At 46.4% G+C, this 26,872-nt stretch overlaps 1 pseudogene; it reads left to right on the forward strand.

Annotated features, from left to right (window-relative positions):
• Positions 1–3,967: 3,967 nt before the first annotated feature.
• LOC138567804 (small ribosomal subunit protein uS5 pseudogene) overlaps positions 3,968–26,872 on the forward strand; it is a 34,211-nt pseudogene continuing 11,306 nt past the window's right edge.

Genomic DNA, 26,872 nt, shown 5'->3' on the forward strand with positions numbered 1-26,872 from the left:
TGCAAGCCAGGCTCAACATGCACACTTCCTATTTGCCGTTGCCAGTAGTGGAGCAGAAGGGGGCGCTGTTCGATATATTGTGTCTTGACGGATCCATGTATCCCAGACATGGAGTTCGGTGAGTGCTACAAATCGTTATGCGGTGCATTGACTGAGCTGTGTGCTGGCACAAGCACCACAGTATGGGCAAATGGGTGAGGGTGGTGCATGGGTGAGATGAAAGTAGTGTGCTGCAAGTCAAGAATGAGGTCCTGTTACATAGGATCGGTAAGTGTCAAGGACACCACAAGCCACAGGTAGGGGCACGTGTTAAGACTGAGTCACTTTGGCAGAGGTATGTTCAGATCATAGTTGTGTAACACAGTATTAACGAATGAGTTGCATTACCCGAAATGGAGGGTGGATGCCTCAGCACTGGACAGCAGGTTGCGCAGTGGCAGTTGGTGTTACAGGTCATGACAGGTGGCCAAGGAGAAGGAAGTGAGCTAAGGACTGGCGAGAGTTTAGTGGTGTAACATTACATCCGATGGCTGCAATACTGTACACCCTTTCATGCAAAGCCACGCTCCACTGTCTATGCTTAACGTAGAGATGCAATTCACAAAAACATACATAATCTGGGCTACTACTGTGCCAGGTCCCCCATGTGTATATCAGTTTGTATGTATCTTTATTTTTACATTCGTAGAGTTCATAAAATCCACAGGCATCAAGGCTCTGGTTGCATGGGGGGAGGAGGGGTTGAAGGGAGGGTAGGTAGTTCATTACAGGAGAGTTTCATTGTCAGTGGAATAAGCTGGTTTTTAGTTTCCTGAATTGGCAGTATGAAGGTTCTGAGTGCAGGTGGGGAGGCAGGTCGTTAACAGGTGGGCGACAATGACTGGGAAGCTTGAACCCCCAGCTCTGGTTCGTCTGAAAATCGGGGTAGTTAGTTTGTGGCTGTGGATTAGTCTTTAGGGTCTGGAGGAGCCCTTCTTGGAGATCCTTTGCGAGAAGTTGAGTAGAGTTAGAGACCTCAATGGGTGATGGAGAGAATCTTGAAGTTGATACGTTCTCTGGCTGGTAACCAATGTGCTGCTCTTCTGAAAGCTGAGACATGATCACATTAAGATAGATTCATGGCAGCCTGGATGGCATTATTCTGGATGGTTTGAAGCTTGTTAAGGTTGCATTCCGAAATGCGGGCTAGAAGGGAGTTACAGTAGTCAAGCGGGGATCCAATTACTGCTCTGTCTATGGTCAGGTGGTCTTGTGAAGAGAGGAAGGGTTCAGTTGCATTTAAGTTTGGTGGTGCGGGTTGCCGATGATGCAATCGCATTGGCATGGCGGGTCATGCTGAGGCTGGAGTTCAAGTGGACACCTAAAGTTTTGACAGAGGAGGAGACCAGGATGATGAAGGCATCAATAGTGAAGGATCGAAAGGCTGGGCCAAGTTTGGCTAAACGTGATGGGGGCCAATGGTTTACTGTCTTGTCATTAAGACAGAGCTATTGTGTGGCCATCCATGCTTGAATAGTATCATAGATTCTGTTTATTACTGGAGTTACACAGAGACACCATGGTGAGGGTGAGGTTGGACGATGAGAGGCATTTGTCTGAAATAGTGGAAGTAGAGAGAGGTGTAAGCCAGGGGTGCCTTGGAGCGCCACTGTTCTTCAATTTGTTTCTATCAGATTTGGGGGAGGAGCTAGAACCCTCTGCATTGGCCAGCCTATATCAAAGGATAAAAAGATCTTTTGGCTGGTCTATGCGGATGATATCGTCCTACTAGGCAGAATGGCCATAGGCCTGCAAAGACTGTTGATAAAATTGGGAGATTACGCCACCTCCAATGGGTTGGATATAAACCCCTAAAAATCAAAGATGTTAGTCTTTAAACACCCAAGGAAAAAAATCAGATTCGAAAACTGGTCTTTGAACGGTCAAATCAGACCAGGAGTAAAAGAATTTATATACTTGGGATAAAAGATCTATGCAAGCCCGGCAGTGTCCATTATGGAGCTTGACATCTTAAACAAAGGCCAGACTCTGATACCACACTTGAAAAAGATCATGATTAGGTATTGCACATTTTCCATTGTGCGCATGGTAAAATATTACATAGCTAAAATAGTGCTGGTTATTCTATACAGCCTAGAGGCCAAAACACATCTTTGGAATATAAACTGGTCCAAAATAGAAGGCAGAATATGGAAAGAATCTTTAAATCTGCCACTGAGCACTTCGGGTTGGAACCTGCGGTTCAAATTAGGCCTAAAATCATTAAGGTGTATAGGGGAGTGGAAATTAGTCTCACTCTACAGAGAGATTATAAGCCCAAGGCCAGGTTCTCTGTATGAGGATATAAGAGAGCATCTAACCACCTCGAAATCTCGTATTTTGGTAGGGCTAGAAGTGAGAGTAAAATCCATCCTAGCTAACACCAAATTAGATACAGAAACCTTGATTACCAATCTTTTGAAGGTAAAACGTGATTTAGAATGTTTGGATTGGATCGAAACTATAGCCAAGGTACGAAGTTCGATCCCATATAATGCATTTTGACAGCTGAAAAAAATCTAGGAATCCCTCGTTATTTGGAAAAATATCCTGATCACAAGATGAGGAGTAATTTCCTAAGGATAAGACTGAACCTCCTACCCACTGGCGAGATCTTGAATATACGTAAGGAGGGGGAGAAAGCAATTAAATTGTGCATCATCTGTGCTATTCCAAAAAACCAGTCACTTCGTCACTTATTAATGGAGTGCGAAGGGACCTGGCCCTTGAGGTCAGACAAGCTAGGAAGATTTGTCCTTAGGGAGGAAGGTATTTTTTCAGACCGTCCTTGGGATAGAATGATTTCAGGACTCGAAGTACTGCCAACAGCAGCAGTGATAGAAATATTCAAGGCGCTGAATTTCCTCACCTAATCTCACTGGGAAACGGTCAGTAGTAGGTTAATGTCGCAGTGTTTGCATAAAAAGAACGGAACATCTTTCTGAGGCCGAGGGACCTTGGTACCAGTTCGAAAAAAAGGGACAGAAGGATGCCAACAGGAGGACAGGCTTTAGAGGGAAATTAAAAACTCAGGATTGTTTTAAGTGGAAGCTACTATAACTTTCCTTTTTAGTGTTTATGAATTTAATGTATTGTTTATACTGAAAGTTTTTATTTGGAAAGTTGTACTTTTTAAGTATGGTAGTTGTGATTGTTGAAAAGTCTTGTAAATGTTTAAATTTCTTTTTTCTTTAAACCATATACAATTAAAAAAAAATGCAAACCGATATTACTGGTGTCTTGTTCATAGGTCCCAGAGAGGGGGATGAGGATCTGGGTGTCATCAGGGTAGTTTGTGTACAAGATACCCAGAGAGTCGAGATGATCAAAGAGTGATTTTGTATGTCTGGGAGACACATGAGCTTTGTGGGATCCCACATGGAACTTCATGGGCAGCATGCTTCCGGCAAAGACACGGGCAGTTTCATCAGCGAGGAATGAAGCAATCCACTTGGTGGCCTTGAGGGAGAAGTTGGCGGTTGTGGTAAAGTGGTGCCAGAGTGTTTGGTGATTGACCAGCTCCAATGCTGCCAATAGGTCTAGCAGAAGGTGGAGGGCTAGGTTACTGGAGTCATGGATGTCATCCAGTTGGTTTTTAAGGTTGAGGAGGGCTGATTCAGTGCCATGACCTAGACCGAAACCTGACTGTCGTGGGCTGAGGATGTTGTGATGTTCATTAGAAGGCTTGTATCTGATTGTAGGCATTGCAATCCATGATTTTTAGTAGAAAGGGAACAGTGATGATGGGCCAAAAATTGGTGGGAAAAGTGGGATCGAGGGAGGCTTTTTAGGTCAGTCGGGAGATCCAAGCTTCCTTAAGGTTGGGTGGGATAGAGCTGTTCCTGAACAAGGAGTTGACAAATGCTGTGATGATGGAATGAGGGCTTCTGCACAGTCCTTTAATAAGAGGAGCAGGGCAGGAGTCACCATGGCAATGCGAGGGTTTCAGGCCAGCAATGAGATTGGAGATTTCGGATTCAGTGATGGAAAGGAAGCTGAAGGTGAATTCAGTGGAGGGGTTGGGGAAGGACTGGGGTCTGTCTTGGGTGCCTTCGTGAGGATAGATGCTCGCTTTTTGTTGATTTTTCCCTGAAGGGTGTCAATCTTATTTGTAAGGGCATCTTGGATATTTTGGCACCAGGTGTTGTCTTTGGAAAAGTTGGCAATCGGTGTAATAGGGTTTTCAAGCTCACGTAGGCTAGAGAATAGTTCACGTGACTGGGCATTAGAGATCCTGTTAGAGAGGGCAGTTGCTTTAGCCGTGAGGATGGCTTGCTTGTATTCATTGGAGAAGTTGAGAAGGTTGGCTTTGTTGTCTGCTGATGGGATTTGCACCAGCTGGCATCAAAGGTGCACGTCTTAGTCTGCATGAATTGGAGACTTGGCGTAAACCAGGACTTAATGTGCCTAGTTTGTTTGGCTCAACAAAGTTTCATCTGGATGATGGCGTTGATAGCTGACACGATGGCTGTATCGTAGGTGCCAAGCAAGTCGGTGGGATTAGTGGGAGAGAGTGCGGTCAGCTGTAAGGACCGGGAGGAATTGTTCTTTGGCTAGGTTGCTGGAGCATCTTGTAATCGCAGGGTTAAGGGGTGGTTATTAGTTGTTTGGGTAGAGGTTACCGGTACCTCCAATGTAATGGTGTTGTGGTTAGACCAAAGATTCGAGGAGATGACTGTGTTGGTTGCATTACAATTCAGGTCCCCGAGCCAGTCTACCGACCTTTCTAGTCTGTGTGTTGGACTGGAGACATGTTGTAAGAATCATAGAGAGGCCAAGAAATGTACAAGTGATATGATATGATATTTTATTTGTATCGCGCTCGTACACAAGTGTTTCAGAGCGTGACTAGGCAAGGGAGAACACAGCACAACATAAAAACGATCTTACTAGGCCCAGTGACATTGAGAACACGCAAGTGCATGGGAAAGGGAAAAGGGAAAAAGTGCATGGAAGGGGGAGAGTGGAAAGTGCAGAGCCGAGGAGCGCAGATAAATAAAATAAATAAAAATAAAGAGAAAATGGAGGCAAACTGTGGTAGTGGAGCCAGCAAATGGCAAGCGCTGTGTTTAAGGCAGCAGACTGGGTAAGTCTGAATAAGTGCAGAAAAATAAGAAAAATGGGAGTTTGGGGGGGGCTGTATGGTTACAGATACAGTCCCCAGTGGAAGAGGTGGCCAGGAAGCAGTGCAGGAAGGTGGCAGGTTGAGCAGGTACCTGGGCCCAGGGGACAGAGGGTGGCCAGGTGCACAGTGCCAAGAGAGCAGATCAGCAGGGGAGAAGGGGAGCGAAGGCAGAAGCAAAGAGGAAGGTTTTGAGGTGCTTCCGGAACAGGAGATGGTTCTCCTCAAGTTTTAGAGTGGCAGGAGGCTGTTCCAGAGGGAGGCCCCAGCCGAAGATAGAGATCTACCCCCAGCTCGTTTCTTTGAAAAACAATTGACCCGGAGGGAGTTAGAGGTAGAGGAGCGAAGAGCTCGAGAGGGGAGGTATTTGCGGAGGGATAGCTGAAGGTATTTTGGACCCAGGCCCCAGAAAGCCTTGTGGACAATGCAGTTTTGAATGTAATCCTTGCATCCACTGTGAGCCAATGGAGCGATTTCAGAGCTGGAGAGATACGAGCCCAGGGCTTGAGGCCAAGGACAAGTCTCGCAGTCTTGTTCTGGATAAGTTGTAGAGGGTGGAGAGTAGAGGCAGGTAGATTTAGAAAGAGGCTGTTATAAAAGTCCAACCGAGAGAGAACCAGAGCTTGGGAGACAGTGAGCTTCTGAGGGAAGGAGAGGAAAGGAAGAATACCTCTGAGGAGGTGCAGTAGGAAGTTTGACTTTTTAGAGACCTCAGAGATATGGGCCGAGAAGGAAAGTGTGGAGTCAAAGATGACCCCAAGGTTCTTAGCCTCGCAGGTAGGGGTAGGAGGAGGGCCAAGGGAGGCCGGCCAGAGAGTGAGGGAAAAGGATGGAGATGGTGTGCCGATGAGAAGGATCTCTGTCTTGCTGGCATTCAGACAAAGATCATTGGCAGTACACCAATCTTGAATAGCAGTTAGGCAGTCAGAGATGAGAGAGGGAGAGGAGGTGGCTGAGGGCAGCCAGAAAATGAGTTTAGTGTCATCAGCGTAGCACTGGAAATTTGAGCAGAAAATGGCAATGCAGTGAGCAAGAGTTGCCAGGTATTGGTTGAAAAGCCAGGGTGAGAGGTTAGACCCCTGGGGTACCCCACAGGTGGAAAGGAAGATAGATGATAGGAAAGACCCCAGTTGTACCTGGGAGGGTCGATCAGAGAGGAAAGAGGTCAGCCAGGCCAGAGCCTGATCAGTGATACCCAGATTATCACAGAGACGGTTGAGCAGGATGGTGTGGTTGACCGTGCCGAAGGCAGAAGAGAGATCAAGAAGGATGAGGACAATGGAAATGTTAGAATCAAGGTTGGAGAGCAGATCTTCACGGATATTGAGGAGAGCAGTTTCCGTGATTCTGGCCGCTCTGAAGCCAGACTGGTGGTCATGGAGACAACCAAAAGAATCTGAATGAAGGTTAAGCTGAGAGATGGCCAGCTTTTCCAGGAGTTTGCCCAGAAAGGGGGTAATGGAAATTTGGCAATAGTTTGCCGGACAGGAAGGATCAGCTGTGGGTTTCTTGAGATGAGGATGCACAAGGGAGTGTGTGATGCTGGAAATGCATCGGAGGGACAGGGCCTCCGTATCCTTTACTGCTTTTTATCGTGTGTTCTGTCGTGTTTTCCGCACAGGAGTTCATGTGGGACTCATGGCGGTGCAGCTCTCTCTCTTTTGGTTTGGTGAATGGACCCGTGGGATACCCTTATGGCACCCATGGGTGAGGGTACAACCCTGTGCCCCTAGTGTATGTTTTTGGGCACCTGTGGGTGGCCCGCAAAGCAGGGTATGGGCTGGTGGCAGCTCCATGCTGAAATTGACAGCTGTGCGGAGTATCCTTCATTTTGGGATACCCCGGCCCTGCCATTGGGATCAGTTGATTCCTGATGGAAAACAAGATGGCCCCTGTGGCGTCTTGCTTTCTATTACCCATTACCTTGTGTTTTCCCAAAGTCCTGGGAAGCCCTGACTCTGTACCTTCCCCCTGACTGGCTGTTGGGTGGAAATGCCATATATGGTGTTGTTGTGAAGGCCCGGCCAGACTAGCTGGAGCCTTCCCGGTGATGTATCTTGTGGGTACCTCCTGTGAGTGGGACCTGGGTGAATAGAGTGTGTGACGAATATGCATTCTTTGTTGTGGGTGTCTAGTATCTGGTGGTTGACACAATGACTGAGACAACCCTGCCCGAAACCGGTATGAATGCAGCTTGGAGTGTTGAAGGGCTCGGTACTTGTCCCAATACACATAACTTGTTGTGAGTGTCTGGAGAGAAGTGAATGGCCTGAATACCTCGTGTGCCTGATTGGCTGCCTGCCTGCATGAATGCCCTTAGTCGTGATTGGATGCTTGAGTGTGACCCAGCGGAATGAATGGGAGATCAACAGTATATCTGGGGACCTCTCACTGCTAGGAATCATGTTCAGAAGCTGAAGTCCACTACGACGAGTAACTGGAGTAACCGACGCTTGACCTTGAAGCCCCGCTGGACGAGGAGGAGTGCTGTTGCTCTCCTTCACAATCTGAAAGCTGCTGTGTTTCTAAGGACTGACCCAGAGAGGACCTGGTAAGGCGCCCTGTTCCTGAGCTACGAGGGACCATCGTGCACAGCTGATCTCTGCCAAAGCTCCCTGGTAGACAGACCTTCGACAGGCTGCCGACCCGAGACGGGGACTGCCGCGGAATCTCAGAGAAGCACTCGGACTGTTGTCCGCCACTGTCAATGACCGGTGTCGCCGACCGGAGCCGCCGTGCTCCCGTTTGCCTAAGAACTTCCATTGATCATCGGACGCTCTCATCTGCATCGTCACCCGCTTGTCTCCCGCTGGAGAAGGCTCGACCGTCGACGCGCCGAGGAGCATCCACCGGTGGGTTTCCCGCCACCTAAAGACCACAGATACGCCGATGAATCGACGCCCTTGCTGGGCCACAGTCTTCATCATTTCTTTGCGGTCCAGATCTATCATCACCGAGGTGCCCCGCACGCATCTTCCTTGCAGGACGCCAACGCTCTGTCGTCGACGAGCACCTCTAGGAACGAAGCTGCCACTTCCCTGCCGTAGTTCATCCTGTTCCCCGTCGGACGTTCGACGACCCGTGACTCCTGCCTTAAAGGGAGGGCACTCAAGAAGGGCTGTCGATTCCCCGATACCGAACGCCGAGGTCCTCGACACCTCTCGACGATCCGTGGCTCCTGCCTGAAAGGGAGTCACTCAAGAAGGATCGGTCGACACATCGTCGAAGAACTCTACTCCACCAGGTACATTGGTTTGTTTGTTTGTTTGTTTATTTTTTTGTATAGCGCTCTTGACCCAGGGGTATATGTGCGCTTTGAACATCAAGTTACAGGCAACAGTAGGGAACAATAGTACAGCAGTAATAAGGCAAGGTAAAGGTTGTCAAGCAGACAGTTAGTGCATAGATGATAATAGACAAAACATAATAAGAAACTTTTGTACATTAGGTATGCATACATACATGGTTGGTTATTTGTTGAGTAACCAAGTGATGACCTTAGTTCTGAAGGGTTGGAAGGTGGGTGTGGATTTGATATCCAGTGGAACAGTGTTCCAAAGTTGTGAGGCCAGAGTTGGGAAGCTGGATCCACCAGCTCTTTTGAGGGAGTATTTGGGCACCGTCAGTTGTAGTGTGTTAGAGGATCTAGTGGGTCTGGTGTTCTGTCTTAATGTAAATTTGTTAGTGAGATAAGGTGGGGCTAGATGGTTAAGAGCTTTGTATGTGAGGCATAAGGTTTTTAGGTCTATTTTTTGTTGGATGGAGAGCCAATTGCATGCGATTCTTGTAGCGGAAATATGTTCTCTTATAGGAATATTTAGGGCGGCACGGAGTGCGTTATTTTGTAAAACTTGCAATTTGTTGATTACTGTTTTGTTGGCACCTACATAGAGGCTGTTACAGTAGTCCAATTTGGATTGAATGAGTGCTCTGGCTAAAGTGAGGCAGTTGTTAGGGGAGATCAATGGTCTGCAGGCCCTGATTAATTTACCAGTGTAGGCAGTGGCTGAGGCAGTCATATTAATTTGTTTGGCTAGGTTGGTATCGGTGTCTAAATAGAAAACAAGGGTTTTTACACTCTTGGCGATGGGTATGATGTTACCGTCAATGGTAAAGCTGGTGTAGCTGGGACAGAGTATCCGGATGGTATTGGGTGAGCCGACAAGAAGCAGTTCGGTCTTATCATCATTTAGGCAGAGGCCATGTGTGGCCATCCATGCCTGAATGATGGAGAAGACTTCATTGATCCATTTGGCGTCCGCGTTGTAATTACCGGATAGGGTGAGGAGTATCTGGGTGTCATCTGCGTAGTTCGTGTAGGTGACACCCAGATTGTCCAGCTTGTCGAATAGGGGCTTTGTAAATATATTGTACAAAGTAGGTGAGACACAGGAACCTTGTGGGACACCGCAAGTAATGGGAATAGGGTCAGCCGCTGCTAGGGGTGAGAAGACCTGCATGGTCCTGTTGTCCACGAAGGATTGAATCCATGTGACCGCAGAGTGGGAGAAGTGTGCTGCCGATGACAAGTGGTTGCACAGGATTTTGTGGTCAACCAGGTCAAAGGCAGCGGAGAGGTCGAGGAGAAGGAGAATGGCAGCCTTACCTTTATCTTTGAGTTCGTCTATCTGGCACTTGAGATCAACAAGGGCCGTTTCTGTCCCATGTTGTGGTCGAAAGCCAGATTGGCGAGTTCCTAGTAAATGGTTTGTCTCAAGGTAATCCTGGATTTGTAAATAGGCCACTCTATCAAGAATTTTTAGTAAGAATGGGACGGTGGTAATGGGTCTATAATTCGTGGGTATGTCCGGGTCGAGAGTGGTTTTCTTTAGTAGTGGTAGGACCCAGGATTGTTTCAGATTGCTCGGGACCAAGTTATTGGAGAAAGACAGGTTTATTAATTTAGTAATGAAGGGGGAGAGATCCCTGGCTGCATCTTTTATGATATGTGCGGGGCAACTATCCCCCTTACAGTTCGAGGGTTTCAAAGATGCTATAATTTTCTGTACCTCCGGTATGGATACCTTTTTGAAGGTAAAGCCTGAGCTAGTGGCGGTGGGTGGAAGAGGGGTGGAACTGGAAGTAGGACCAGGAGTGAGTTGTTGTCGTTTGTTGTCAATTTTGGTTTGGAGCCCTGAAATTTTGTTAGCAAGAGCATTCTGGATCCCTGTGCACCAAGGTTTATCCTTAGTGCAAGAGTCAGTGGGAGGAGTGGGGTTTTCTAATTCCTTTAGGATGTTAAAGAGCTCCTTTGTGCTGGAGCTTGCCTGGGAGATCCTAGTGTTGAGAGATTCTTTCTTAGCGCGTGTAATCTCATTTTTGTAGAGAGTGAAGATATTAGCGAGATTAGTTCTGTTATTTACTGAAGGCACTGATTTCCATAGTGCTTCGAGTTTACTTTTTTGTTGACGGAGAGTTTTGATCTCCGGGGTGTACCATGTATTCAGGTGCGCTTTAGGTTTCCCTTTGCGCATTTTCAGTGGGGCAATGATGTCGATGGCTTTGGCCATGGAGTCGTTATAGACGTTGACCAATTGGTTCAAGTCAATTGTAGCTGGAAGTGCGTTTAGAGTAGGGATCACCAAAGGTATTAAGGCTTCCGCTGTGATGTTACTCTTTTTCCTAGTTGAACAGGCAGGTGCAATAATGGGCTTTTTATGCACTAGATTGCTGGTATTAATGTCAAATGGGAGGAAGTAGTGATCGGTCCAAATGAGCTGTGTGGGATCTTTCACGGTAATGTTGCAGTTGAGGGCGGTTATCCAGTCAAGGATTCTGCCCTTCGAGTGGGTGGGTTTGGAGCAGAATTGTTTTAGGCCATGCTCCCCTAATGCCGTGGCCAGGGCAATGGCTGGGGTGTCGAGAGGGTCATTAAACCCAAGATTGAAGTCTCCAAGTATAATCATTTGTGCTGACGGTTTGGAACTTTCGGCAACTAGTGAGGTGATGTCTTCCTCAAATGAGCCAGGTGGGCCCGGGGGTCTGTAGATTAAATTCAGCGTGATAGTGCTTTTGGGGGAAGTTTGTAATTTGACTGTGAGATGCTCACAAGATTTAAGTGGAGGCGAGGGGGCTAGTCTAATATCAAGCGAGGACTTAAAAATAATGGCTACACCACCTCCTCGCGCGTTAGGTCTATCTGCTCTGAGGATGGTGTAATTGTCAGGTATGGCTGGGGTGAGAGATGGTCCTGCAGCATCATGCAACCAGGTTTCGGTTACAGCAAGGAAGTCCACGTTGTTAGTTAGAATAATGTCTGCGACTTCTATGGAGTGGGCGACTAATGATCTAACATTTAGAAGAGCTCCTTTAGGAATAGGAGGGGTAGAGTTCATGGGTGTTACAGAATGATTGTTGGTCTTATTGGGTGGTTTAGCTGGGCATTTGCTAGATCTGTGGTGGGTTCTGGCACCAAGTCTAATGTTCTGATCGGTAGGGGTGAAGGTAGTGGTTCGAGAGACAGTTGGGTTAGCAGTTATGGGGGTGCTATAGTCGAGGGTGGGGCATGGTGCTCTCGTGTCGGTGGGGTTCCACTTGGAGACGGCTGAGTGCATAATAGCTAGGACATCAGAAGGGTGTGCATAGCTGAGGGTAGGGTAGGCGTATTGTGATACCGGGAGGAAGGCCGGTGTGGTAGGCAGGAATGGTGTGGGGCAAGTGATGGGGTGATGTCTTGGGCAGGCAGGTCTGACTAGACCATTGTTGTAGGCTATGTAACTATTGCCAGTGCAAAGTATGTTGCTTTGCAGGACACAAAAGGGGAACATGATCGCGGTAAGGCAAAGTAGCATGCTAGGGCTGGGGTGGCGTGCAGAGGACAGGCGAATAGGGGGCATTGGTGACATAAGGTAGGCACAATACAATTCAAGTGTGGACAGGAAACGACCATGGGGCGCAACACAAAATCAAATGTGGTCTGGAGGTGACCATGGGGCACAACATAAATCAAATGTGGTTTGGGGGCGACCATAAGCCACAACACAATGCAAATGTGGTCTGGAGGTGACCATGGGGCACAACATAAATCAAATGTGGTCTGGGGCGACCATAAGGCGCAACACAAAATCAAATGTGGTCTGGGGGCGACCATAAGGCACAACACAATGCAAATGTGGTCTGGAGGTGACCATGGGGCACAACATAAATCAAATGTGGTTTGGGGGCGACCATAAGCCACAACACAATGCAAATGTGGTCTGGAGGTGACCATGGGGCACAACATAAATCAAATGTGGTCTGGGGCGACCATAAGGCGCAACACAAAATCAAATGTGGTCTGGGGGCGACCATAAGGCACAACACAATGCAAATGTGGTCTGGAGGTGACCATGGGGCACAACATAAATCAAATGTGGTCTGGGGGCGACCATAAGCCACAACACAATGCAAATGTGGTCTGGAGGTGACCATGGGGCACAACATAAATCAAATGTGGTCTGGGGGCGACCATAAGCCACAACACAATGCAAATGTGGTCTGGGGCGACCATAAGGCGCAATTCACCTCACATGCACTGATATCACACATTGACTGTAGTACATTAAAGCACCTAGGTACGAGATCACAAAGGGGGCACACAGGTACTGAGAGAGGGTGCATCAGGGCACCTGGTCCAAGTTCATGTATAGAAGCTGCCAATAGGTTGGGAAAGTAGTGTGACTTAAAGTTAGGGCAGGATGATGATGCACAACAAATGTCAGAGGGGATAACGTTCCAGTGTGATATGTGAGGGGCAGATGGGTTGTGGGCTCGGCGGAACGTAGATGTTGCAGGCGCAAAGTTACCTTGACAGGTGAATGTGGAGGTCCAGGGGGTCTGGCAGACGGCAGAGAACAGGCTGAGAACAGGCACGAGCCTTGTCCTCGAGGGCCTTGAATGGAGAGGGCCGGATTCACCTGCCGGCGACCAATGGCAGGAGTTGTAGTTGCAGTGGCCAATCAGGGAGGGCCAAGACTGCTGCTGTGTGCCTGGTCAGGCACCGATCGGAACTAGCCTAAAATGCGGCGGCCATCTTAGAAGGGGGTACCTCGTGTACCACAGTACTGGAATCAGGGCAAAAACGTGCTCTAACGATGCAGGGCGGGTGGGTAAAACCTTAATAGGAGGAAGTAAGACTATTGAGCATTACATGGACTGGGCTTGTGCTATATATCTTTATTTACAGGTTGCCCAGGTGGGGGGGATCTCCACACAGAACAGTGCCTATTGGTTGGGGTCAGCATTCTGCCTATTGTTTCAACCATTTTACGTTCCTGCCTATCTCTATTGCTGGTTTCCTCGTTATTAATCTGTGTGACATTTTAACGGTACAGTTGATGCACTTTAATGAGATTTGATAACATTGGTGGTACCACTTTAGAATTGTATATATTTATCATTATTGACTTCCGAGTACAAAGTGCGTTATTGTGATCGTGTACATACCCTTGAATATTAATTATATAAAGACTGTGTTTTCAGTAATACAGTGTGTGGACATTCCTTTGTGGGGGTTTGGGGACTACACTGTACTTAAGAACCAGCCTGCATCACCTCCTGAGAAGCTGGGCCTTGATTGCTCGTCCATTGCTACCACAATAGAGAATCTTGGCTGGGGTCCTCTGTGCCTCTCCTGTACCATATAGAGAGCGGAAGTACAGTCACCCCCTACCAGTCTTTACAGAGTGCGCCAGAGGGGAGGGGAAGGATCCTGAGGCAAACGAGTGGTTGCAAAAATCAGCAAGGGGAGGAGTGAGGGTGTCAATGTGGTCCTTGATGGTTTTGGAGGAACAGGGATGAACCTGTTTTGACGAGGCTTTCAAAGATCGGACTTGTCTGGCGACCTCGTCAGGGGAGAAAATATGAAAGGAAGAGAAGGATGGTGGGGGGGTTCATAGGGGGGTCTGCAAGCACAGACAGAGGGAATAGGAGGGGCAGGGGAGACGAGGGTGGACAGGATGTCCGGGGTTTTAGAGATATAGTGTGAGGCAAGGGCATTGCAGAGAGCATGGGAGGCAAGAGGAGGGGAGGAGACTGCTGCAGGTTTGGCAAGCTCCTTGCAGATTTTAAAGAGTTTGGCCGAGTTGTTGGATGCCGCAGAGACACAGGCTTGAATGTGGGCTCTCTTCTTAGTGTGGACAGAGAGTCGGTATTGCCTTTGGAGCAGGCGACAGGCCAGTTTGTCAGAGGATGAGCAAGAAGAAAGGGGGTCCTTGTCTGGTGTGTCCTTAAGTCTCAGGTTTAGGTCTCCCATGAGGACGACTTTGGAGGTAGGTTTAATACTCATGCAATATCAAATGCTTGCTTGGCCGGCTGCTGGATTTCAGTCAGGACTACCGGAAGGCCCCAAGGACGCACTCGACAACTTGGAGACCATTTCAGTGCTGGAGTTTAATGATGTACGGTCAAGTAATACAGGTTTCAAACCAATGCAGGTGTTCTGGAATGCATTCATCCACTTTACGAGAAATCCATATAGCTAGATATGCTGGATGATAACAGCACTCGAGTCATGAAAGGGCAGCTCCTCCGATTGGCAGATGTAAAATAAATACTTCCATAGCAAGCATTGCTGCAGTAGCAGCCACTGTGTCCTTCACACGTATCCAGCGGTTCCTGAGTGCATGCCAGGTAGGACCTGATGAGGGCCCATCTGGGGCACGGCAGCCAACATCAGGAAACGTCTATTGTAACCTGCTTCCTTCAGCCCAGAAGAATGTAATTATGTCATTACGATACGCGGATTGCATTCTTCTGGGCTGAAAGATGTGGGAAGAGTCATTCGGCAGAAGTCAGTGGCGCCACCACCATTGGACAGATTGGGCTTTTGCCCCCCCCCCCCGCCACCCCATGTTTTGGGTTACGTTTACTTGACCCGACTGACCTAGCAGTGTCAGGACAGGACAAAGACGGGACATGTGACAGCACAGTTAACAAAAGCCCACCAACTAATGACTAATGATCCAATGACTAACACATGATAACGCCTGTTCAGTGACTCCTAGCTGCCCAGGATGCAGCTAGGACTCACTGTTACGGTACTATGAAGTGTATCCTCCCTTGCTTGCTTCTCCCGATCTGCCAACGTTGTGGTAACCACCACTGCCCTACTCACTGCCTGTATACTTGCATTTATCTACGTCCACCGGGCCTTATCTATAAACACCCTAACTTTGTATATATTGCTTCTGTAAAATGTCTGTATCATTTGTATATACCCTTCTTGTATTCTAGGCCCGCAACAGGCACCCACTGTATATAGCCTTTTGTAATTAATGTCTCCTATGTAAATTGCATACATTCTCTGTTGTAACTAAGCCTTGCATATACTTGTAAGGGCTGCGCCCTGTTACCCCCGGGTACGATGCGCATTACAAATAATAAACAAACAAACAAACTAATGTAAAGCATTTCATTGCTAGCAAATGCATTCTTATGCATACATTTTTAGGCAATAGAACTCGTGTTTGAGTGTTAGCACTTGCATGTCAGGGGAGTGATTTAATGGTATGGTCGGAGGACAGCTCATTCTCACAGCATTCTTAGGTGTGTGATTTCTGATGTGAAAGGTGTGTAGTTTCAGATGTGAAGGCGAGAGTTAACTGCTTGTAACATTGAAGCTGCACCAGAATAGCCTCATTACAATGTGTAAAGAAGTTAGATGTCCTACACAAGTAAATTTGCTCCTCCGCCACAGTCTCTGACGTTAGTCCCTCTGCCATCATTTGAAGGATTAGTCCTCCCACCCCCATAATTTTAGTCTCGGTGCACCCAGGGATGGCGTCAGGGTTTAACTCTTTCAAATGAAAGGGGCCTCGAGCCTCAGGGGGGCACCACCAACTGCCCCCATGTGTTCCATGTAATACCTAAAACTTAATGCCTTTTAGATCACATTTATGTGCGTTTGGCAGTAAACTACATATTTTGGAGGCAATTTTTCCAAAATGTACACAGGGGAAAAACCCTGCACCACTGCTACGTGGAACGGGCTCGGTCGGTGCATTCCCTTACAAATTCGGCCCTCTAAATTTCAGTCACACCAACTTTCAAAGTCACCTGCCACCACTGGCCCTGGTCGGTTCCGTGTGTTAATAACAAATGAAAAAATAACAAACTTGTTTAACTAATTTAAAATAATGAAAACCTCTTTTTTTTTGTTTTTCAGTTTGCGGAGGGTCCCCCCGAAGCCCACTGTTCCCCTAGCTTTATTAACAGACCCTAAACCCCTGCACACCAGTTTTAATCCCTTACCCCAACCCCATATTATGAACAAATGCGATATCTTTTTGTTATTTTAAATTCGTTGAACATGTTATTCGTTATTCTCATTTCGTTATTTTTATTGTATACCGTCCTGGTCGGGGTGGGGAATGGCAGTGAGCTTGGCCCTTCAGCAGCGTTGGTGTCGCTGTGTGGGGTGCCTTCATCCCGTCTCCCGCTGCTGCTCCGATGACTTTTCATTTTGATCTGCCCCTGGATCCCTGCTGGTGAACTGCAAAGATGACTTTCTATTTTGCCACTGACGTCCTCCTTTTTATCCACTGTTTTGTCTTGCACATAGTTTCAACTTGCCAGACTCTCATATTGACTGCTTCTTCTTGACCTTTTCCTGTTTCCATGGCTGCTATTGACTTGTGTTTTCCTTCGCGGGCACCCCTGCCAGTCCTCTCCTGCACTTGCCTCAGGGCCCTGCACCTCACCCTCCCGCTCTGCACTTCAGAAAATAACGCAAGAGAGTGGTTTTCTGCACTTACCCCAGTCTCCACCGACTGGGTGCACTTGCCCCTCCCACACCCTGTGATCGTCTGTGCACTTGCACTGTGGCTTAAGATGTCTATCTGTTCTCCCTTGTCTTCAGCCCTTAATTGCACTTGGTAAAACTGTAGAATCGTTGTCAGGCCTATTTGCTGTGTCCCAACTGTTAAATGTATTATTATGTGCACTTACTCTGCATGTGCAGACTATTATCGTCTCAGAATTTCAAGGGCTCTGAGCGACTGTTGTTTTTCCCCATGTTCCCACCCTCCTTGAGCGCTTTGAAACACTTGCCTGTGTATAGGCGCTTTATAAATAAACATTACCATTATTTTCTCTTTACGGTAACTGCTTTTCTACCGTATCTTCATTGTACCATCTCATACATTTTGTACAGTGCTTAGGTGTAAGTGCTTTAGAAAAAAAAATATATAAGTACACATCACCCATTCTCATGACTGGAGCTCCTTTCTGCTTCTTCATTGTCCTGCACTCTACACTCACCCCCATGCCAGAGCTCCTCTTGTGTCAAAGTTCAATGATGGGGAGTGTATAAGAAGCAAACTCAAGAACACTGAATGATAAAGAAAGCGACTGGTGATTCTAGGAAACAGGCATAGCCAGGATTGCCTATCAAGTGGGGCCTACAGCTAATGTAGTTTTACCCACCGCAGTGTAACATCTGTAAATGCCGAGAGTGCTGCTGAGTGGGCATTTACAGATTTTCAGTGGGCCTTGCCCGCTCAGACCCTACTCTGTCTACGCCCCAGGGGCACAAGTCGGACCGTAAACATGTCCAGCATCCCCCCTGCCCCCTCCCTGTGCGTTTGCGGTCTAGCCTTTTCTTTCTGTTAATAAAACCGCACGTCAAACCCAAGGCTAGCACGTGAGGACCTTCTTTTGCCTCTGGTAATATCTCTCAGGGGTGCTGTTCAGTCAGTGGACTGATACCCATAAGCGCACATTATTTCCATATGTGGTGTGACTTGCTAATGGCATGTTTACTTTACTTACTCACTTGATGGGAATGGAGGAGTTCAGGGCCTCATACCGCCCTCTCCAGACTTTACATAATTTCAGTCTCAAACACATTAACGTTGTCCTAACTTCACAGAGGAATACACAGTGTGGAAAGGACGCCGTGGCTGAGAGCAGTGCAGTGTCCTTGAGTGGAAAGGCCTTTGCCTAACCACGTTATCTTTTGTAGCACTTTGACAAGTAGCTTCATTTTACCAAAATCATACATTTAGCACGAGGTAGCCGGTCTGGGCACCGATGACATCACTACAAGTGAAATCACAATACCTTTGACCCAGGTGACATGCACATCTAGTTTTTCAACAATGCCGTGCGTCATGAGAGGATATCTCAAGCTCAAATGAGGCAATGCCGTACGTCATGGACTATGTACCCCAGTCAGGTCGACTCCGCTCTTGAACCCCCTTGCCATCTGGAGACATTTTGTGGGTAATAATGACAGTAGAACAGCAAGGAACATGGCAATGCCGTGGGTCATGGGAGGACAGCTCAAGCACAAGGAACAGGGCAATGCAGTGCGTCATGGGAGGAAAGCTGAAGCACAAGGAACAGGGCAATGCCGTGCGTCATGGGAGGACAGCTCAAGCACAAGGAACAGGGCGAGGAAAGCTCAAGCACCAGAAACAGGGCAATTCTGTGGGTCATGCGAGGATAGCTCAAGCACAAGGAACAGGGCAATGCTGTGCATCATGGGGGGATAGATCAAGCACAAGGAGCAGGGCAATGCCGTGTGTCATGGGAGGAAAGCTCAAGCACCAGAAACAGGGCAATTCTATGGGTCATGCGAGGATAGCTCAAGTACAAGGAACATCAAGCACAAGGAACTTGGCAATGCTGTGCGTCATGAGGACCAATCAAGCACAAGGAAGAGGGCAATTCCCTGCATCATATGAGGGCAGCTCAAGTGCAAGGATCAGGACAACGCCGTGGGTCATGGGAGGGTAGATCCAGTACAAGGAACAGGGCAATGCTGTGCGTCATCGGAGGGTAGATCAAGCACAAGGAACAGGGAAATGCCTTGTGTCATGGGAGGACAGCTCAAGCACAAGGAACAGGGCAATGCCGTGCGCCATGGACGGACAGCTCAAGCACAAGGAACAGGGCAATGCTGTGCGTCATGGGAGGGTAGATCAAGCACAAGGAACAGGGCAATGCTGTGCGTCATGGGAGGACAACTGAAGCACAAGGAACAGGGCAATGCTGTGCGTCATGGGAGGGTAGTTCAAGCACAAGGAGCAGGGCAATGCCGTGCATCATGGGAGGAAAGCTCAAGCACCAGAAACAGGACAATTCTGTGGGTCATGCGAGGATAGCTCAAGCACAAGGAACATCAAGCACAAGGAACATGGCAATGCAGTGCATCATGAGGACCGATCGAGCACAAGGAAGAGGGCAATGCCCTGCATCATGTGAGGGCAGCTCAAGTGCGAGGTTCAGGGCATTGCCGTTGGTCATGTGAGGATAGCTCCAGTACAACGAACAGGGCAATGCTGTGTGTCATGGGAGGACAGCTCAAGCACAAGGAACATCAAGCACAAGGAATAAGGCAATGCTGTGTGTCGTGAGAGGACCGATCAGGCACAAGGAACAGGGCAATGCCCTGCATCATAGCGGGGCAGCTCAAGCGCAAGGAACAGGGCAATGCTGTGCATCATGGGAGGATCGATCAAGCTCAAGGTACGTGACAATGCTGTGAGTCATGGGCTTGATATCCCAGTCAGGTCGACTCAGCCCTTCAGCCCTTGCCCAGCTGGATACAGTTTGTGGGTAACAATGACAACTGATGTCCTTGCCAGTAATGGCCCAGAGCCCAATTAAGAAGCGCGAATGAAGCAAAGGCATTAACAAGGGGCCCTAGTATTTTTTAACATGGTGGCAATTTCACGAGCTACCAAATAATGTCTGCCAAGAAAATGGAGATGGGGAAATATTAGAAGTCCCTTCTAATTTCATTGGTGGCGATCGGTTATGGGGAGGCGGTGGGGTGAAGGAGGAAAGTCTGGGGGACGGCTGTGGCAGAGGAGTCAGAAGAAGGTGGAGGAATTGGGTTGAGAATGGCCATATAATTTTGGGGGGGCAAAGAAGAAAGGAGTGGGCATGAGGAAAATGCTGGTTCTGTCAGATCCTGGGGCTAATTTCAGGATGATACCATGAGGTAAGGGCTTACTTGCGATCCCTCTGATTGGATGGGACACCACTCAATGTCATAACCTGGGTGTTAATCATAGAAAGAATGTGTACATTTGCAATGTCCCACATCCCTTTCTAGTGTGCACATGGGTTGTAGTCAGTTCAAGAGGGTTAAGAGGGTTGCCACCATAAATGTGGAAGCCTATTCATAAATGATTGCACGCAGTTTAAGAAAGTTCACTTTATACTGAGTTCCAGGTCACTAGGCACTTATAACTCTTTGCCAATGGTGCTGCTCACGCCTCAAAAACATTCACATTGAGAAAGATGAGGCTTAATTCCACTATAAATCAATTAACGATGACAAATCAATGCTGTTGGATTTGGTTTAATCTATGATCTCATTTTGTATTGGTCGTGCATTTAAATGTTAAAAACTGGAAGCCGGCTTGTTTCTCTTTGTTAATTTAGGTGCAAAGCGCACAAAGTAATGGCACTTAGTGAATTATTGAGTGGGTACATTTAGTGAGCGCCTATGAAAGATGAATTTCGTCTTAGTGTTGTACTCTTTATTTGCGAAGGGAGCCGAAAGGGAGTCAAAATGGGTATTTGGGTCAAGCAGTCCAAACATCGGAACCTTTTACTTAAGAGAGATTTGTTCAGTGTTTTCAACCTTCCATTCCTTATCTGCCCCTAAAAAAGATTGTGGGCCTGATTCATAATGATTGACACTGGAGCAAATGATGAGATGCTCATGAACATCTCAGATCCTCTCCTGCTGCCTTGCGCCTGATTCACAAAGCTCCGCATTGGAAGAGCTATGCAGAGGGGAGGAACTTCAAGGTAGCCACTGCCGCACCAATCTTAAAGAATCACTTGGCTGACCCCAATAACCCTGCCAACTGTTGGACTTATCCCTTCTTCATTCTTCAAAGATCATCAAATTACTTGTCATGAACAGGGTCTCCACCTACCTGGAAACCTACAACCTCTCTGACCATCAACAATCTGGATGCTCCAGCCAGCATTCTATGCAGTAGTTGTACTAGTCCTCAGCCACGTTTCAAATGTTCAGACCGCTCATCGCTCTAAACTCTCCTCCATCATAATCCTTTTAGATCGCTTAGCCGCCTTTGATACAGTAGACCAATCATCTATTCATTGGACTCTTGCTGACCCTGGAACCCAAGACACCAATCTAGACTGTATTGCTCTGACCTTTCCCATCGTTCCTTCGTCATCTCATGGAAAGCGGGCACTCTGACTATCTCTCCCTCGCTCTCTATTGCTGTTCCCCAATGCTCCGTCCTTGTCCCCTTACTTTTGACCCTCTCAACTTCGGCCTTATCCGACTGAGCTCCTCTTTTTTGGATGACATTGAAAACCTCCTCTCCTTCCCTACTCTTACTCCTGATATCTCTGTTCTCTCATTTCTGTTTGTCTCTTGGAAAACATGTCACTGGATGACGTTCACTAATCTTATGCGCAAACCCTAAAGACTGAAGTAATCTACCTTCCTGCCTTGAATGCACCCTTATTCTTTCACCTATCCCTACCACCTGAAATGCTTGCCCATCTTTTGTAAGGCATATATTTCCAGTGCATTGGTTATTTATAATGACTCCCGCAATAGGTCCATCATAGTTGGTGTAATTTGGGTTCTGTGATGAATTGCCATCTGGCAAGGGTGTAAAAGCCTTGCTTTTTTCATTTTTATTAAAAAATTAAATGTTGCAGGTAAATCAATCTCTGAAAGGGAAATCTGCTAATTAGATTCCCCTTTCATAAGCTCCGTAACATAAGAATAGTCTGTACATGTGCCTTGCTGCATCAGTATCCTGATTTGCAGTTGTTAGGGATAATTCTCCAGAATGGCTAATTACCCTTACCTACTGAGTCCCCCAGCAGCTTTGCTGGATTTCTAGGATTTATTTTTTTCACCTGGTAAGAGTGTGAGCCTTTTTTCCCACTCTTACATGTGTTTTGCTGTGTGTGTTTAACATTTTCCCGTGTTCATAGCCTGTGGAGCCTCACCTACTCCATAGGCATCATCCTTTTACTGTGTGTTACACAGCACCTTCAGTGCAGTGACACAGGGTTGTCTTTTTAGACTTCCCAACTCCGACTCCATTTTCTGTGACTGACTACTGTCTACCAGAACATGTAAACTTGCCATTGACTTTATTAGTCTTTTTAAACTCACAGACCCAGTACAAACTATCTTTCATAGAGTTCCGGAAAGGGTTAATAGTTATCCCTTTCTGTCTGTTTCTCATAGAACATTGTTTTGTTCCCTTTTCATTAAGATTGAGCGGGTGGCAGTGGTAACTACCCTATTTTTCCTACCGCGGTTATTTTAAATAGCCTTAGTATTGTTTTAGGCTATCTTGGTAGCCTCGAACTTGAACCCGCTGGACCGTAATTACTTTTAGAAGGTTCGGGCTGGGTTTATTCGCCATTTCTTTTTTTTAAAGTCTTTCTCGTGTTTTACTCTGCGCGCCAACCCAGGTTTGATTCCTTTGTTCGCCAACCTTTCGCAGGCTTCTGCACAGAAGCCCTCCTTAGGCACCTGAATGTCTGGGTGGGGACATGATGTGAGGGAGGGGTTTGAGACTCCCTGCACAGGGTCTCCTTGGAGACCCATGTCGCACTCTGGTATGATTGGCTGTGGTGATTGTCCCGGCGGGACAGCCACCCTGCTGTGTGATTGACTGCCAGACTGTGTGAATGGGGGAAAACTGCATAAAAAGCAGGCCTCTGGGACTGAGAAGGCAGAGTCGCCACTGGATCGAGAGAAACGAAGAGAAGCTGACAGAAGAGGACCTCTACCATAACTGAACCTCCCGGTGAAGCCCTGCTGCGGTTCTGAATCTTCAAACTTCGACGACAGGGATGATCTGCAAGGAATCTTCTCCCCTTGAGCTGGTGGGATCAACCAGATCACCAAACTGCAAGCCAGGTCTCCCTCCTCTGGTCGAATTTGCTGTGCACAGCTACAGTGAACCAAATAGCCAGGAGGAACGGACCCTGCTTGGGTTTTAAGGAGCGCACCTTTCATTTGTCGCTTTGCTCCGCTGCTGGTTTCTTCCCTGGGCAGTGCAGGACCCTCCAGTCTTCCTCCTTCTTGTTAGTCTGACAGTCGCTTCCGGAACTGTGAGCCTGCAGGAACTGCCAGGAACGTCTGCCCCTGCTACAGCATTCTTCTGCTCTAAAGGATCTGTGCTAACACGGTTGTTCGTTTCGTCCAGCCGCGGTGAAAGTGTGTGAAATCTTTCCCCAATCCGAGGGCTTGTCCTTCTCTATTCTTTAAAGTAACTTTTCGCCCGACCAACTTCGGTCTGAACTCTTGGCAAAGACTTAACCGCGAACTGCCCTGAACTGTGTGATCCTCTGCAAAGACTTTGGTCCATTGACTTTGACCCTGGCCTCTTGATTTGATTTCCTCACTGTTGTTCATTATTCTAGATTGCCCTGCTTACTTGGTTGGTGATGCTCAACGTTTGTCTAACTTTGCCTTTTAAATTACTGGAGTGCCATTTTGCTCACACTTTATTTTGAGCTTAACTTGTCCAGAATCTATTGGGTGTGGTGTAGTGTATTAGAATCGTGATTTTTCAACTGCTTGATAATAGTGAAATGTTTAATAACTGATGTGTAAATAAATGTATATTCTTTTACTCAGAAACCTTGAGTCAGTGTTTGTTTGAATCATAGTAATTGCTGTCCTTTGTGTAACTATTGATACTGCTCACTTTACCCTTGAGAAAAGTCTGGCTGCTCAGCCATCGCTACCACTTTACTGTGTAGTACAGGCTTGTACCAAAGGTGAATTTCTACTGTCACTTGTAGTCTTAATTGTGTGTACTGCTCCCAAAGGGTACTGCATATAATTCTACCTAACACTGGTGTAGAGCAGTGAGGATCAAGTATAGTGATTACACTTAGAGTGCTGCTATTACCCTGGATCAACTAACCACAAGGCTAAACATCACAAAAAAACCAATATTAATCATGTCTGATATGGAAAGCTACAGTCAGGAGACCCTCCTTAGTTACACTGTGGATTATATGAAAAATCGGTGTAGAGAAAGGAATCTCTCTGTTAAAGGCAAAAAGTCTGAATTGATTGAGAGGTTGTTAGAGAAACAAAGTCTGGAGCGTGGGTCTGAAATACCTGGCCCCTCAGCAAATGTGGCAAATGATGAGGATGATAATGTGTCTATTATTGATGAGTTAGATGAAATGGTTGTGTCGCACAATGAAGGCCTCACTGCTCCTTTACCTGCTCAGCAACCCCAACCTTTGTCCACTAGGACTCCCACAGTCCCGACACTCAGTCCTGAATTCATTGCTCTAGAAGGGATGAGGCTTGAATTGGAATTTAAACATTTAAATGGACAAACTGAACAAAAGCATCAAGAACTTAAGCTCAGAAAAATGGAGATGAACCGAACCATGTATAATACAATAAAGAGTAAGATAACACGTCTTGTTTTACTTACATCCAACCCCCTTTACACAGGAACTCTATAAGGTTTTCCGGCATCACTAGTCCTGACAAAATGGACCGTCTGCTATGATTGATTAAAAAATGTGTATAACAAATTTTTATTCAAATAATTCGAACTGAATTTAAACATAAAACACTACCCTCACCTAACACAGTGTACTAAACACTAAAAAACAGTTACTAAAACATGAAATACAAAATTCACTTATTTGCATGACACAAAAGATATCACATAACATAACACAAAAAAATCTCAATGTGTCTCTAAAACAACAACCATCCCAACATGTTTCTGTTCTTCACTGCCCAGTTCGGGCGAACATTCTTCAGGGGAAATTTTTTTAAAAAAAACATCCACTAATCTCTTCAACACCGTGCTGAAAGGGTAGATTCAAACTTCTATACAGGCAAAGGAAGGAAAGAACCTCCGAGCCTGTAAGAGTAAAAGGAAAAACTAATGAGTTCCAAAAAGAGGGAAAGGAAGTACTACAAAATGTAGAAAAAGAACATGGCATAGAGGTTATGCCACACTCACACGGGTCCCAACAGGGCACCCACAAATTTACCTTTAAATGGTGAAACTTCAAAGCGCGTCACAGGATGACAAATTCGCTGGTTTCTCGCCAAATGAGAGACCACTACTTCACAAAAGCGTCATAGTCCGCTAAAGTATCGCCACACCTAAATGAGACAGAACCAATACACAGAGACCACATGCTCTGTTATATCCAGAAAGGGGCTTCAAAATGCAATTACACATGAAAACAGGGCTCCAAATATCATAAAATAAATTACCTTCACAGATGTAGGGATCAAGACTGTAACAAGCAAAGCAGCAATCAACGTGTTTGCAAAGGAGAAATCCACACAGTCAAGCCGTAAAGTAATTACGAATTTGTCATCCTGTGACGCGCTTTGAAGTTTCACCATTTAAAGGTAAATTTGTGGGTGCCCTGTTGGGACCCGTGTGAGTGTGGCATAACCTCTATGCCATGTTCTTTTTCTACATTTTGTAGTACTTCCTTTCCCTCTTTTTGGAACTCATTAGTTTTTCCTTTTACTCTTACAGGCTCTGAGGTTCTTTCCTTCCTTTGCCTGTATAGAAGTTTGAATCTACCCTTTCAGCACGGTGTTGAAGAGATTAGTGGATGCTTTTTTTTTTTTTTTTTTTTTTTAAAAATTTCCCCTGAAGAATGTTCGCCCGAACTGGGCAGTGAAGAACAGAAACATGTTGGGATGGTTGTTGTTTTAGAGACACATTGAGATTTTTTTGTGTTATGTTATGTGATATCTTTTGTGTCATGCAAATAAGTGAATTTTGTATTTCATGTTTTAGTAACTGTTTTTTAGTGTTTAGTACACTGTGTTAGGTGAGGGTAGTGTTTTATGTTTAAATTCAGTTCGAATTATTTGAATAAAAATTTGTTATACACATTTTTTAATCAATCATAGCAGACGGTCCATTTTGTCAGGACTAGTGATGCCGGAAAACCTTATAGAGTTCCTGTGTAAAGGGGGTTGGATGTAAGTAAAACAAGACGTGTTATCTTACTCTTTATTGCATTATACATATTGATATCCCTGTCAGTAGAGTAGGATGTTATTATAGGGACTGTTTATACCTATTTGAACATACTACTGATGAACCGAACCATGCCTTAGAAATGAAAAAGTTGTCTATTGAAAATGCTTCTCTCCCAGAGTCTTCTAAGTCTTCCAGTCCTAAGAGACCCTGTATGCCTAAAGAAATTGTGGGTATGTATGAGGTTAAGCTTGATATTTTGGATTGGTTGGCAATGTTTGAATATAACCATGGGATTCAAGACATTACAGGGAATCAGTTGCTTCCTTGGCTCTTCTCTAGGCTACACACTGTTGCATCTGAGGTTGTGATGCAGTTGGGGGAGGTGGATAGGATGGATTATGAGTGTGTGAAGCTAGCTTTAATTGCTAGATTTGGGAAGACCCCTTAAGAGGTTTAGGACCCTCAAAAAGCATCATGGTACCCATTGGTCTACCTGGGTATGTGAATGTTTGAAGAACTTAGATGGTTGGGTTAAGGGTTACAGAGTGAACACTTATGAAGGTATGAGAAATCTTGTTATGTTGGAGTCAATTTATGATGCCTGCTCTGCTGAGCTCAGACAGCACTTGGCTGATTCTAAGGAGATAGATCCCAAGAAGTTAGCTAAGTCTGCTGACTTGTGGGTTGCCAACAGGGATACTCACAAGGATTCTGGGGCAACTCAGAAGAAGAATGGGGGAAAGCAGCCAAAGAAAGATAACAAGGATAATTCAAA

Source organism: Ambystoma mexicanum, chromosome 2p (assembly GCF_040938575.1).
Source record: "Ambystoma mexicanum isolate Mex_15411 chromosome 2p, UKY_AmexF1_1, whole genome shotgun sequence".
Lineage (NCBI taxonomy): Eukaryota > Metazoa > Chordata > Amphibia > Caudata > Ambystomatidae > Ambystoma > Ambystoma mexicanum.